The 15,455-nt window shown below is 39.3% G+C and overlaps 1 protein-coding gene and 1 pseudogene across 9 annotated transcripts in view; one reads left to right on the forward strand and one right to left on the reverse strand.

Moving 5' to 3' along the window:
* EYA4 (EYA transcriptional coactivator and phosphatase 4) overlaps nt 1-15,455 on the forward strand; it is a 306,025-nt gene that overhangs the window by 211,989 nt on the left and 78,581 nt on the right. The gene's annotated exons all lie outside the window — the stretch shown is intronic.
* LOC100684703 lies at nt 3,250-3,772 on the reverse strand (annotated as a pseudogene).

Below are 15,455 nucleotides of genomic sequence, written 5' to 3' on the forward strand. Positions count from 1 at the left end.
GAGAGATATGTCTTCACATGTCACTTCTGATCCCTGCTCAGCCATTTTTGGGTGTTTGCGGGGGGGAAGTGGGGAAGAGAAAGGAGCTGTTAAGAGGTAAAGGATTTCGGGGGTGACGGTGAAGTGACTGGAAGGTTTGCAGTGAGACTGTCAGTGAGGTGGGGGACCAGGGAAAGGGAAGGGGAGAGAGACTGAAGAGAGAAATCTAGGAGGGACGAGCTGAACTGTGAAAATCTGTAATCTCAGCACTCACACAGAATACATCAAATGTGTGTTCATTCCTCTCAATGGCACCAGTTATTAGAATTATGGAAAATTGAAAACTGGTCCTGCAGTCATTAGTAGAAACGCAGTTTCTGTTTTGCTAGATATCACAATATTTCTTTCCAAATTAGCTATACCAATTTATATTCCCACCGAAGTATGAGAATTACTTGCTTTACCATATTCTAGCTGACATCTGACCTTCTCTGATTTTGTAATTTTGTTAGTCTGATGGGCTTGATACAATATTTCACTGTTGTTTAAAGCTGCAGTTCCCTGATTACTAGGATTACTTGAGTACTTGACCAGTGCACTTTTTATCATTTTTAAAATGAATTTTATTTTAAAGGTAATATGGTTTTCTAGCATCATGCTTAAAATGTAAAAAGAAAAAAATTAAAATTAACCCATAATCCACCACATAAATATACCTATTATTTTATTTTTAAAAAATACCTTTCTTAAAAAAATAGCTTTCTTAGGTACATTTAACCTTGCACATTTAAAGTATTCAGTTTGAAAAAAAAAAAAAGTATTCAGTTTGATGTTTCAACATAGGTTCATGCCAGTGAACCCATCACCACAGCCAAGATACTTAATTTATCCATTGCCCCAAAAGTTTATTCCTACCTCTTTTTTTTTTTTTTCTACCACACACCTTCTTCCCCACCTCCCGTCTCGTGGGAACCACAGACGTCCTTCCATAATTATTTTCAAATTCCTCCATGTCGTGAGCATCTGTCAATGGATCAGGTCATTCCTTTGTATTGCTGAGCAGTAGTCTACTAGGTGCTGATACCTAGCTTGTCTGTCCATTCACCTTGTAGTGGACATTTGTGTTGTTTCCAGTTACTTAATTGACTGACTATACACAAACACACACACACATATAATGTATAATATGTTATGTAATATATACAACATATATATATACACACAATGTTATTTATAATACAATTTTATTATATATATATATATATATATATATATATATATATACTGGGACAGGGTCTGGCATGTATAGTATTCAGTAATTATGTGGTATAAGAAGTAGATATCTTTTGGCAAATTTAAAAGCTAATTAGGAAAACAAAGCAGGCAACCTTAAAAAGTTAAATTGTGGGGCACCTGGGTGGCTCAGCGATTGAGCACCTGCCTTCGGCTCATGTCATGATCCTGGAGTCCGGGATCCAGTCCCATATTGCGCTCCCTACAAGGAGCCTGCTTCTCCCTCTGCCTATGTCTCTGCTTCTCTTTCTGTGTTTCTCATGAATAAATAAAATCTTAAAAAAAAAAAAAGTTAAAGTGCATGGAGTGATTGAACTGAACTGAAATCCATAATATGCCTCTTTTACCCAAATGCCAAGGGGTCCGTCATCCTTGGAAGTCTTTCCTTTCCCTCAAAGCTATACTATCATCACTTCCCCTTCATTGAAAACAATATCTTCCTTTTTTGTTCCTGTTTTGTTCCATCCTTTTCCCAACCACTGGGTTCTCAGCCTTAGTTATCTCTATGAAATGTCCCTCTCTTCACGTCTGATTCGTTTCCAAGTTCTAGGAATTTAACATCCAACTAAAGTTTTGTTCTTTTGTTTACAACTTGAGGATCAGACATGTAAATACCCCTCAGTGCATCACCCTTTGTGGTGTGTCTACCCATCTCCCACCTCAGCACGCCAGCAGGCTCCCATCTTGCCTCCCTGACTCGTTTTCCCCTACCCAGATTCAGTTTCCACATGCTCATCTTTCTAACATATGATCCTGTCCCTGCATCTTTGTGGCTTCCAGATCTCCATTTGCTCCTCTCTGCATGTGGACTGCAATTTGGTCCTCAGCATAGACCTCCAGGAGTTCCTTGCTTTTCACCACCTGCTCCCTGACATCTGTGATGCAGAAATATTTTACTACTTGCAGGTACCTGAACACACTATGCCACTTCCCACATCTGTGCCTTTGAGTCAGCCTGTCCTCCCATCCTCCAGAATTCCTCACTAATTTGGGGGAGAATAACCTCAGAACTCAGTTTTGATCCCTTCTTTTATCTCTGCATGCATGGGTGTCTGCACTCACACAAAACCCAGGAAACGAATCATGTCTCATCTATACTGCCGATGTCCACAGCACTGCCCTGCACTGTGCAGTCATTCCATCTCACTTCCTAGACTGTGACCATCATCACAGAGTGTGGAGGCCGTAGTGTTTTTACCACCTTTGAATCTACTAACAACTACAATGGCAAATGTCTAGTAGGTGCTCAATAAATACGTTGGGTCTGAATACAAGTGAGTAACTCAGATTGTGATGCTCAGTACATATGAATAGATGAATGTAAGATTTAAATGTCTGATTATCAAGTTGTAATTTCCCAGCTAAAATATTCTTAATGTCTTTTATCTGTTTTTTATTCCTGTGAAATAACCCATAGCAAAGATTTCAAAGTGAATAGTGATTGCCATATAAGGGAATATTTATTCTTCTCCCCTACCCCATGCTAGAATGCAGTCTCCACAGAAGTCAATTTGTATCCATTTTGTTCATAAAGGAAAACCAAAGGCCTAGGCACCCAGAATTTGTCAAATAAATTAACAAAGATATGGAATTGTGTATGACTTGGTGGGGATTTAAATAATCTCTCTTCAGGGGATCCCTGGGTGGCGCAGCGGTTTGGCGCCTGCCTTTGGCCCAGAGCACGATCCTGGAGACCCGGGATCGAATCCCACATCAGGCTCCCGGTGCATGGAGCCTGCTTCTCTCTCTGCCTCCCTCTCTCTCTCTCTCTCTGTGACTATCATAAATAAAAATAAAAAAAATTTTAAAAACATCTCTCTTCAGGAAAAAAAATAACTTTAGGAAAATATGAAAAATTTGAGTGATTTCTGAATTTTAAAGAATGTGAGATTTCAGAGCTAATTTCTTAAGTGGAATCACAAGGCCAGCAAATAACCATATTCATTTATCTAAAATGTAGTATTTAAATTTTGAATTTTATTTTATTTTATTTTTTAACATTCTTAGTTTATTAATCCTCTCATGAAAAATCTGCACAACCACCACAGGTAAAGCCACTGTAGAATCTTTACTCCTTCTGTTGTCCAATCGCCAGCTCATTTCTTTTTTGCAAGCACCAGCATTGGCTTTTGCAGTCCCCCTTACTTTCGTCATTCTGTTTTTGTGTTCTTTGCACTGTTTACTTGATGTCTTTTTCTTCTCATACAGGCCATGTCTTGCAAGTCTATGTTTGGGTTCATTTTTCTTTGCGTAATCCAAGGAATCATAAATCATGCCAAAGCCAATTGTCTTGCCACCACCAAAATGGGTTCTGAATCCAAATACAAATATGACATCTGGATGTGGTCTTGTACACTTTGGCTAGTTTTTCCTGAATTTCTGTCTTAGGTACAACTGTTGCCTTCCCAGGGTGAAGAACATCAATGGCCATCTGTTTCCACTGAAGTAGTTGTTGGTTGGTAATGAACTTCCTGGTCCAGATAGTTACTGTATCATTCATGATGGCAGCCAAGCTTCAAGGAGGCGGGGAGGAAAAGACTAAATTTTGAATTTTAGAGAAGCTTCTGAAAAGTACGAATTTCTGTACATGACAGTGTCAACTAGCTAATCATATTTCCTGGAATTTTTATGCAGTAATATAAATTGTAATTAACTTAGAATAATCCTAGTTCACATTTAGATAGAGCATAAAAATGGTATGGAAATAGTCTATCAGAGTAAAAATAGATGTTGGTTCTTGGATTCAGAGCAGTGTGAGGATACCAAAATTTTGTCATGGCTAAGGTCATTTATAATTTTTAAAATAAGAAAATAACTCACACTCTCAAAGTCCTTAGCCTAAAATCTGACATATAGTAGAGGTTTATTAAATATGTGAACTTAAGCCAGTAGAGATTTTTTTTCATTTTTGGCAATGGGAAGGGTATTTAAGAAGGGAAGTGGTGTAGTTATGATTGTATTTTTCATTTGAGAAAAATAATTTGATGATTGTCTGGAGGATGATTTGGAGGAAAAAACAAACAAACAGAAAAACCTGGCAGCTGTTTGTTCATTAATCAGTGAAAGAATAGTTATAGAGCACTTAGCACCAAAGAATGAAGGCGCGAACTGCTGATTCAGTGTGAGAAGTGTATACTATAAAAAACGTTTAGGTGAAGAATTACAAAAACCCAATTTAAGTAGTGATTAGGATAAAAAGGAGTAAATACCTCGGTATCTTTTTAAGCAGAAGCACTGAGGGTATTTGGTGAGCTCTCTAAAGATGGAAGGCTTGAGTATATCACCTAGGATTCTGGTTTAAGGGACCAATCCAATAGTATAGTTCAAGGTAAGAGTTTAAGTAGGTTTAATGGGAATGATGAGCTGAGCTATGGACATATTCTTTTTTCTTTTTAAAGATTTTATTTATTCACGATAGACACACAGAGAGAGACAGAGAGAGAGAGAGAGAGGACATAGGCCGAGGGAGAAGCAGGCTCCATGCAGGGAGCCCGATGTGGGACTCGATTCCATACTCCAGGATCATGCCTGGGCCGAAGGCAGGCGCCAAACTGCTGAGCCACCCAGGGATCCCCGCTATGGACATATTCTATTAGGAGGGTCTGTGTAAATCCCTGTGGAGATGACAGTATAGAATTGTAAATAAGATCCAGTGCTTAGAAGGGACATGTGGGCTGAGGAGGGGTGGCTTTTGAATTGATCAACAACAACAAAAATAGTTGTCAAAGACACAGATACATGTGGAAATTCCCAGAAGGGTGTTCACCTGAGTGAGATGAGATGTGGGCTGAGGCTATGTAAGATTCTGGACATCAAAAGATTAAGAGGACACAAGAATGAGCCACAAAGAAGACTGAAAACTAATGGTCAGATGTGACGTCAAGAAACCGGGAAAGGGTAGTTGTATCAGTAAAAATGGTTTCAAGTGCAGGTAATAGAGAAGCTGACTCACCTAGCTTGAAACAATAAGGTAATTTATTGGATCACATAACCAGAATTCCAGAGGTAAAATGGCCTTGGGTGTGGTTGATCAAGGAGCTCAATAATTTCATCAGAAAACCAGTTCCCTTTGTCTTCTTTTGCTCTGCCATCCAGTCTTGGATTTGCCCTAAGTCTGTTTCTCCTCTGGCAGTAGAATGATGGGTTGTAGGGATCAGGATTATGTGCTTCCTCATTCACATCCAGCCAAAGAAGCAGTTTGGATCTGGAAGCTCTCCTACAAGAGGAGCTTACCACAAGTCTCCAGCAAAAGTACTCCTTGCGTCCCTTTGGCACTATTAAAATAAAAAACAAACAGGGACCAGCCTTGAAAATTCCCCAAGCAGACAGAACCAGTTTTTCATACAATAAAGCTTGATTTAGCTTATTTTGCAAGGCTAACTTGACCTGGGTCATTTCTTGTTGATACCTCTAGAAATTGTAAGCAACACTTGAACTGTTTCCCAAGGTTGAAATGAGGTAACGGATCAATTCCCTATCATTTAAGAGAATTCTAATATTGTAACCAATCACCGTGAAGAATACAAGCCTTGCTTTTCCACTAGATAAGCCACTTTGTAACAATACACCCTTTAGCCTCACTTCAAGTTTTGGCTTGGGTGCTCCTAGTTTGCAAACTCTCTTTTTTCCTGTGTTCTACTTTATTACTTCAGTGATTCATTGGCTTTTGCTTTGGCTACTTCTGAACCCTTGACAGCACAAATATACCTGATTTAGGATTCCTGAGACAGTCATTAACTTGGGAGAAGAATTAGACTGCCATCTCCTGGAGCTGAGCGTGGATTTAGCTTTCCCCAAGGCACTGCTCTTTGTTGGTGAGAAATGATACCTGAACAAAACTGGAGATTTCTTTTAGGTAAAAGGAAATCGTAAATGGAGAACCCATAACCAAGCAACAGGATCACTCTGAAAGTATGAAGAAAGCCTAAGAGGAAGAAAGTTTCAGGAGAAGTCATTAACATTGTGAAATGCCGGAGAGTCCAAGTGAGACTTGACAAAAAAAATTTCAAAAAGCCCATTAGTAATTAGTAGTTGATGCTAATAACTGTATAGACTCTGGATACTGGTTGAGGTGGAGGGAGGCTGAGGTAAGGAGGGGAGAGGAAGCACTGATGCCAGTTTGAAGACTGAGCTTTGAAAGGAAGAGTAATGACAAGCAGCCAGAGGGGGAAAATAGTAGCAGGAATGTTTTGTTTTGTTTTTGCTTTTTTTTTTTTTTTTGTAATTATCAATTAAATGTTTTGAAGCCTAGTCAGTAGCTCCTAATCAGCATCTGATGTATGATGTAGGCTCTTCCAGTGCCAGTTGCATGAACTTTGTCAACTTCTCAAGTTCTCGAGTTTTCATCACTTTAAAGAGAGAAAAATAAAGCTGTTTTTTAAAAAATACTACAGTTGGTGAATTTTAGAAATGTTTTAAAGAAAAGAATGTTATTATTTATGTTTTAGGGAAATGCTTATGTTTAGGAGAGACTGTAGATGTTATACGGCACTGAGGCTTCAAAAAGTTTTATTTGAAGACTGAAAATAGAATATTTTTACTTTTTGCCTCAGTGCTTGGTGCTGTGGTCTGAATGCTGGTGTCCCCCTAAAATTGGTGTGTTGAAATCCTAATACCCAAAGATGGTAGTATTAGGAGGTGGTACCTCTGAGAGGTACTGCAGTCTTGAGGATAGAGCGCTTATGAAAGGGGTTAGTGAAAAAAAAGAAAAAAAAGAAAGGGATTAGTGTCCTTATAAAAGAGGTTCTGGAGAGATCCGTGGCCCTTCCACCATGTGAGGGCACAGTGGAAAAGCACTAGCTATGAGCTAAATAGAGTCTTCACCAGTGAACTCAATGCTGCTGGTGTCTTGATCTTAGATTTCCCGGCCTCCAGAACTGTGAGCAATAAATTTTGGTTGTTTATAAGCTACCCAGCCTGTAGTATTTTGTTATAGCAGCCTAAGACACTTCCTCTTAAAGTTTGTGTTTTGCAAAGAATGCAAGAAAATGTTTCATTTCAGGCAAAACTATGTTTTTGTTAAAATGTTAGAAAGTAATGCCTCTTGCATGCTAGGCACTCATAAAATAATTATTACTTATTCTGTACTTCAAATTTAAGAGTAAAAAAATACAGAGATTCTGCCAAATTATAAAATTCTTCATACTTGAACTGTATTTTTTTATTTATTAGAGTTTTGATTCTAAACACCAATAAAACTATGCCACAGAAGACCAGTAATATTGCAATAAAATCTAAGTGATTAGAACTAACTAGGTCAGTCAGGTGAAATTCATGAATCATTTAGTCACATAGTCAACAACTGTTAATTGAACAATCACTATGTACCCATACAGTTCTAGCACTGTAGATACAGCAATGAACAAAAACTCCCTTTCTCTCACGGAGCATACATTGTAAACAATTAACAGATAAATTAATATATTATATACTGTGTCAGGGAAGATAATTGCCTTGAAGAAGAATAAAGCTATGTAATGGTATAGGAGACAATTATTGGGTAGGAGTGTTGCTGTTTTATAAGGAGAATGGGAAAGGGCTCTCTGAATAGGAAGGGAAGTGTTTGAGCAGAGAAACAGGAAAAGGAGGATGGCCGGAGGGAACTGTGTTCCACATAAAGGAAATATCAAGTGCAGAGGTCCTGCTCTGTGAGCCTGTTGAGCATGTTTGAAGACCAGTGGTCAGGGCCAGGTAGATGGGATAGAGTAGGCTGGAGGAGGAGCTTCATGAGTGAGGGGACTCACTAGGAGCCAGGATCAGAGAAATGAGGCATTGGAGTATCGTGTGAGGAAGTAGGCCTTCAGACCAGTTAGGAATTTGGGAATTACTCTAAGAAAGATGGGGTGGATGAGGCACTCGGGTAGCTCAGTTGATTGATAGCCTAACTCCTGATTTTGGCTCAGGGCATGATCTCAGGGTTATGAGATCAAGCCCCTGTGCCGAGCTCTCTGCTCAGCAGGGAGTCTGCTTGAGGTTTTCTCTCTCTCTCCCTCTCCTTCCGCCCCTCCCCCCACTCATATGCATGCTTGCTTTCAAATAAATAAATAAAATCTTTAAAGAAAAAAAGAAGGATGAGGTGGCATTAGAAGGTTTTGAAAAGTTTGAGGTGGTTTTGCAAAGCTCTAACTGCCATGGGGAGATGTGCCTATTCTGGGGCAGGTGTGAAATTCAGAGAGTTAAAAATAAATACAACTTCTTTTCCTTTTTAATACATAATAAAAATAAAGTGACCCACATCAGAAATTTATCCAAATATTAGAACTGACAGATCTACTCTAATAAATGGCAAGATCAAGTTGTAATTATAAGCACAGTAAGTTCTCATATAGAAACAACCAAGTAGACCCTAGTCAACCCTTCATTGTGTATGTGTTTGTATTTGGTAAACCTTGCTTCATAGCAGGTAGAATATGGGGCACAGCCAATGCCTCATCGCTGACACATTACAACAGATTACTGAAGTGAGTGTCCTAAAACTTAATAATATTATGACATTTTTATTATAAAGAAATAATTACATTGTAGTATATTTTTTCCAGCTTTTAGGAACTGGGCAAGTGCTTTAAATTTAGAACAATGTGTGCTCTCCCCTTAAATGTTAATGGTTGGAACACATCTAAGTTTATGCAATATTTAAAAACCTTCTTGGAAGTAAGATTCATGGGATAGTGACCTCAAAGCCTCTCTCATCCTACATTTTATAGGCTAAATAGCAACCTATTTCTGAACTTAGAGGCAGCCATCTGTATTTTTCCAGGCAGAAGTTATAGAATGATTTTACTTTGGAAAATGAGAGAAAAGTAAAGATTGCACGGGAGCCCAACAAAGTATTCAGTGTGCTTGATATATTTTGCCAAGATTTTTGTCAAGAGGGCTGACCATGAACATTATATCCCCAGCATTTGCAAAGGACCAAACATTTCCTGAGGAAACCTTTAATAGATGAGACATTGAATTCTCTGTAGTCAGTGTAGCCTTCCACCTGGGGAAAAGACAGCCCTGTAATTGAAACCTAGCGTATGCATTGTCATCCCTTCTGCCTGCCTCTCTGGTGCTTTACAAATTAAAAGATCTCTAAGGCTCAGCCTGCTTTCCAGCTGCCAGCCCCTGATAGACATGAGGGAGCCAGAAGGGACCAGGTGGAGCAGTTTTGAGTTGCACTAGACACACAGCACAAGGAGTTTGGCCATATCTTCCCAATGAATATTTATACCAGCCCCATTTCTCATCTTGCTCTTTGGCATGGATCAGAGGGCCGAGTTCCTGCTGATTTCAAGGGCCCTGCATTGTTTTTGGACCTGATCCGTGAAGTATTATGTCAGATGAGAAATGGGCCCCGGGTTCCTATCACTAAGATGGCTGGTTGACTTTTTTTTTAATGGAGACTATCATGTTATAGTGTCATACGGATGGGGCAATAAGGGAGTTCCCTGACGTCTCCTGGCATTCCTGCTCCTTGAATCACACACTCAACTACTGTTTACTATAGAATGGAACTTTAATTGCTTCTGTTTAGAGCCACACAGTACTCTGGTTTGTGTATTGCTGCATTTTCTTCTTTTTCTTAGGGGTTTTATTTTTGTTTGCTAAGGTCAGGCACTTATCACAGGGCTCCCTCATTATATTTCACATTTTGATCCCTTGTGGCAGGTGCTAACTTCCTTGCGCTCAAAGTGAATGGGTTGAGTAACCTCATAAAGATACAGAATGTCTTGGCGTAAAAAAGGAAGAGAGTACAGAATGCCTGTCTGTGGAAGACTCAGTGTTATTTAGAGAGCCCTGTAAACTTGAGAAGATATTTAGAAAACCATCTACACATACACCCATTAACTTTTTCTAGATAGTAGATCATAGACTTATATTCATGTTTCTGATTCTCCATCTGTATTTTTATCTAATACAGTTCGTATCTTATGTGTATTTTATCATCATATTGCTTATGAGAAACCAATTTTTCATTGTTTCTGTAATATGACATAAACTAAGCACAGCAAAATTCTTGTGAATTGTTGATTCTAAAATTATGTTCTTAGATAATTAAATATAAATCATTAGAAAGAGGACTGTGATCATGAGACTCTAATATAAGTTCTCTAAGCAGAAGCCATACAGAATAACCTCAGTCTTTTATGACAGAGGTAGTAGAAAAAAAGAGAAACAAAGGCATGCATTATACTAAGTACATATGGAATTCAACAAGGGGTGTGTCAGAGGCTCTTGATACATTTATGAGCATGGGGGAATGATAGAAAAATATAGACTGAATGCTAGTACTATTTATTAGCTCAATAATTATTCCTGAGGAGTTGTTATAAATCTGGAGATGCACCTCTAGGGTCCTCTTCAAGATCTGTTTGACATTGGCCTTTCCAACATTTTAATGTGTTTCGGTATTGAAGGTATGTGAAGAAAGTTTATTGGTGTCATAGCACAGGGGGAAGTACACTGAACAACAGAATCAGAATCTAATGGGACAAGCTAAAACAATGGACTTGCTCCAACAAGATGGCACTTAGGAGGAACACATGAAAAGCTGTTTACTTGGGTTCCAAATGCCAACTGCATGTGTAGTGACCAAGAGAAGACAGGACTATAAATCCTAACATGGGACAAACACTTAGGGGTATGGTAAGTTGGGTTTCTTCCTGTATTAGATACTGAGGTGTCTGGTAGCAAAGCTAATGTATTCTTCGGGCTCTGCTGATGGGTCTATAGTGAGAGTTGTAAAGCCTCTGCCATATTTTGTGCCTATAAAAGCTCTGGGTCATTGGTGTTTGAAGGGCAGTTATGGGAACGAAGATGTAGACTTGATCCATGTCAGTGAGCTAAACTTCTTCTAAGATCAAAGTTCTAATAGTAAGTGATCTGAAAATGAAATGGGCTGCTTCTTAAGAAAACAGTTTTCTTGTCAACACAAGTTTTCAAAGAGACAAATCAGGCATTTGTTGACAGTGTTGTGGAAGGGATTGTAGTAATATTAAGACCTACTGTATCCTGAATTTTGTGCAGTGTGTGTGTGTGTGTGTGTGTATGATCTTATTTAATTCACATAGTAGCTCTCCAATGGATATTTTATTCTTCAGTGGTGAGCCTAAGGTCCAGTGATGGGTAAATGGTAGAGACGGAGTTTAAACCCCAGATCTGAGTCTACCATGCAGGCTCTTAACACTGCATTCACAGCCTTGAGCATAAAACAGTATTTCTGTATTTGAGGACATTGAATCTCCTTTGAACCTAAAATTGCATAATTTTAGTAGAGGATCATCTTTTTTTCTTGGGGGGGGGAGCATCTTTATTTTATACAGTCATTCATCCAGTTTGATCCTTATTGGTAGAGTTTTTCTCAGAAAAAGAGTTGATGTGTTTCTGGGTATAATTGATGACATTAACTGTTTTGATTTAGCTTTACTACTTACTGGAGAGAAATCATTTCCTGCTTAATTAACCATGGTTTGTAACTGATCTAACAGAAACTTGAGGTTTATACCATTCAAATAATGCTTAGGAAATTAATTAGATTTTTTTCTTTGTTTACAGATGAAGTGGGGGTGGGGGGCTTTGAAAACTGGCATTTAGAGGTATGTTTCTGTTTTTAAAAAATATTTACATTTCTTTGGTGGGGAAACCATGATTTATCGGGATAATTTGTTAGGATCACAGTAAAGAAAGAGCCAAAGTTGCAGATCTCAAGTGTAGAGCTGAAAGCCCTGGAAAGGAAAGACTGTAAAAGTGTCCAGAGAACAGTGTGTTCATGGCTTTATTTGTAACTCCAGGGCCTGAGGTCACCCTGGCAGACAGGTTACTTGTACTGCAAGCATTCATGCTGGCCCCAGGGACAGGCATGAGGTCACTGGCAAATTGCAAGAACAGCTCCCATTTTGCATGGCCCATTTTCGTGGTACTTTTTGCTAGGGTTCTTCTTCCCCTACATTTCCTCTTTGCTACGGTGGAAGCCAGTTCTGACCATGTCTAGTAAAATGGATTAATGAGGGTCTCCTTCCAGGACTGTGTTCACCTGATCAGCGACACAGTGGGTCTATATCCACTGGAGAGGATCCACACCTCCTAGTCTTACTGCCAAAGAAGAAACTGGCCTAGATTTGCAGCTATGACCAGGGTTTCTCAGATTGTAAACTGAAATGTGTTGGTTTAAGATGGCCTGGCATTGTTACCTGATGGGCTTTTTCCAGAGAGTGGGAACTGGTACTCGGTGGTGACATGCCATGACTTTCATTTGATCTAAGTAGACCAACTTGCTTTATTTTATTTTTTCTTCCACAGTGGCTTTCGATACCCGGTACCCAGGCAAAGCATCTTTTTCCTCACCCCCTAACACACGGGTCCATGGGGAGATCTAACACTGCACATACAGATATGAAAATTTCCACACACATTCACAGTAGAGAACTGATCTTTGTTGCCCCATCACCTATTCTCTTGCCCTCCGGTAGCCTGCAAGCTCTCTGAAGATACTTTATGTATTCCTGGAAATGTTTCTAGAACATAGTAGATGTTCAAGCAGTGTTTTCTGAAGTAGACTACATTTGACTCCAAGTACCTCAAAACACTTCATCTTAATTTTCCCTATCCCTGTTTTATTGTTCATTCATTAGCATTCACGTAGTAGCCTGCAGAATGCTAAGTGTAGTGAATAAAAGCAATGAATAAGATAGAAAATAATCCCTGCCCTAATGGAGCTGAGACTCCTTCTCTGAAGGAGAAGCTAATGTTGTATTCCTACTTTGCAGCTAAGGGGAATTAAGACTTATATTAGAAAAGGAAGCGAACGGCAAAAGCAAAGCCTAAACTCTTTCCTTTTTTTTTAATAAATTTATTTTTATTGGTGTTCAATTTACCAACATACAGAATAACACCCAGTGCTCATCCCGTCAAGTGCCCCCCTCAGTGCCCATCACCCATTCACCCCCACCCCCCACCCTCCTCCCCTTCCACCACCCCTAGTTCGTTTCCCACAGTTAGGAGTCTTTATGTTCTGTCTCCCTTTTTGATATTTCCCACACATTTCTTCTCCCTTCCCTTATATTGCCTTTCACTATTATTTATATTCCCCAAATGAGTGAGAACATATAATGTTTGTCCTTCTCCGATTGACTTATTTCACTCAGCATAATACCCTCCAGTTCCATCCACGTTGAAGCAAATGGTGGGTATTTGTCGTTTCTAATGGCTGAGTAATATTCCATTGTATACATAAACCACATCTTCTTTATCCACTCATCTTTCGATGGACACCGAGGCTCCTTCCACAGTTTGGCTATTGTGGACATTGCTGCTAGAAACATCGGGGTGCAGGTGTCCCGGCGTTTCATTGCATCTGTATCTTTGGGGTAAATCCCCAGCAGTGCAATTGCTGGGTCGTAGGGCAGGTCTATTTTTAACTCTTTGAGGAACCTCCACACAGTTTTCCAGAGTGGCTGCACCAGTTCACATTCCCACCAACAGTGTAAGAGGGTTCCCTTTTCTCCGCATCCTCTCCAACATTTGTTGTTTCCTGCCTTATTAATTTTCCCCATTCTCACTGGTATGAGGTGGTATCTCATTGTGGTTTTGATTTTGTATTTCCCTGATGGCAAGTGATGCAGAGCATTTTCTCATGTGCGTGTTGGCCATGTCTATGTCTTCCTCTGTGAGATTTCTGTGCATGTCTTTTGCCCATTTCATGACTGGATTGTTTGTTTCTTCGGTGTTGAGTTTAATAAGTTCTTTATGGATCTTGGAAACTAGCCCTTTATCTGATATGTCATTTGCAAATATCTTCTCCCATTCTGTAGGTTGTCTTTGAGTTTGTTGACTGTATCCTTTGCTGTGCAAAAGCTTCTTATCTTGATGAAGTCCCAATAGTTCATTTTTGCTTTTGTTTCTTTTGCCTTCGTGGATGTATCTTGCAAGAAGTTACTGTGGCCGAGTTCAAAAAGGGTGTTGCCTGTGTTCTCCTCTAGGATTTTGATGGAATCTTGTCTCACATTTAGATCTTTCATCCATTTTGAGTTTATCTTTGTATATGGTGAAAGAGAGTGGTCTAGTTTCATTCTTCTGCATGTGGATGTCCAATTTTCCCAGCACCATTTATTGAAGAGACTGTCTTTCTTCCAATGGATAGTCTTTCCTCCTTTATCGAATATTAGTTGACCATAAAGTTCAGGGTCCACTTCTGGGTTCTCTGTTATGTTCCATTGATCTATGTGTCTGTTTTTGTGCCAGTACCAGCTGTCTTGATGACCACAGCTTTGTAGTACAACCTGAAATCTGGCATTGTGATGCCTCCAGATATGGTTTTCTTTTTTAAAATTCCCCTGGCTCTTCGGGGACTTTTCTGATTCCACACAAATCTTAAAATAATTTGTTCTAACTCTCTGAAGATAGTCCATGGTATTTTGATAGGGATTGCATTAAACGTGTATATTGCCCTGGGTAACATTGACATTTTCACAATATTAATTCTGCCAATCCATGAGCATGGAATATTTTTCCATCTCTTTGTGTCTTCCTCAATTTCTTTCAGAAGTGTTCTATAGTTTTTAGGGTGTAGATCCTTTACCTCTTTGGTTAGGTTTATTCCTAGGTATCTTATGCTTTTGGATGCAATTGTAAATGGGATTGACTCCTTAATTTCTCTTTCTTCAGTCTCATTGTTAGTGTATAGAAATGCCACTGACTTCTGGGCATTGATTTTGTATCCTGCCACGCTGTCACATTGCTGTATGAGTTCTAGCAATCTTGGGGTGGAGGCTTTTGGGTTTTCTATGTAGAGTATCATGTCATCGGCAAAGAGGGAGAGTTTGACTTCTTTGCCAATTTGAATGCCTTTAATGTCTTTTTGTTGTCTGATTGCTGAAGCTAGGACTTCCAGTACTATGTTGAATAGCAGTGGTGAGAGTGGACATCCCTGTCTTATTCCTGATCTTAGGGGAAAGGCTCTCAGTGCTTCCCCATTGAGAATGATATTTGCTGTGGGCTTTTCGTAGATGGCTTTTAAGATGTTGAGGAATGTTCCCTCTATCCCTACACTCTGAAGAGTTTTGATCAGGAATGGATGCTGTATTTTGTCAAATGCTTTCTCTGCATCTAATGAGAGGATCATATGGTTCTTGGTTTTTCTCTTGCTGGTATGATGAATCACATTGATTGTTTTATGAGTGTTGAACCAGCCTTGTGTCCCGGGG

Source organism: Canis lupus, chromosome 1 (assembly GCF_011100685.1).
Source record: "Canis lupus familiaris isolate Mischka breed German Shepherd chromosome 1, alternate assembly UU_Cfam_GSD_1.0, whole genome shotgun sequence".
NCBI lineage: Eukaryota > Metazoa > Chordata > Mammalia > Carnivora > Canidae > Canis > Canis lupus.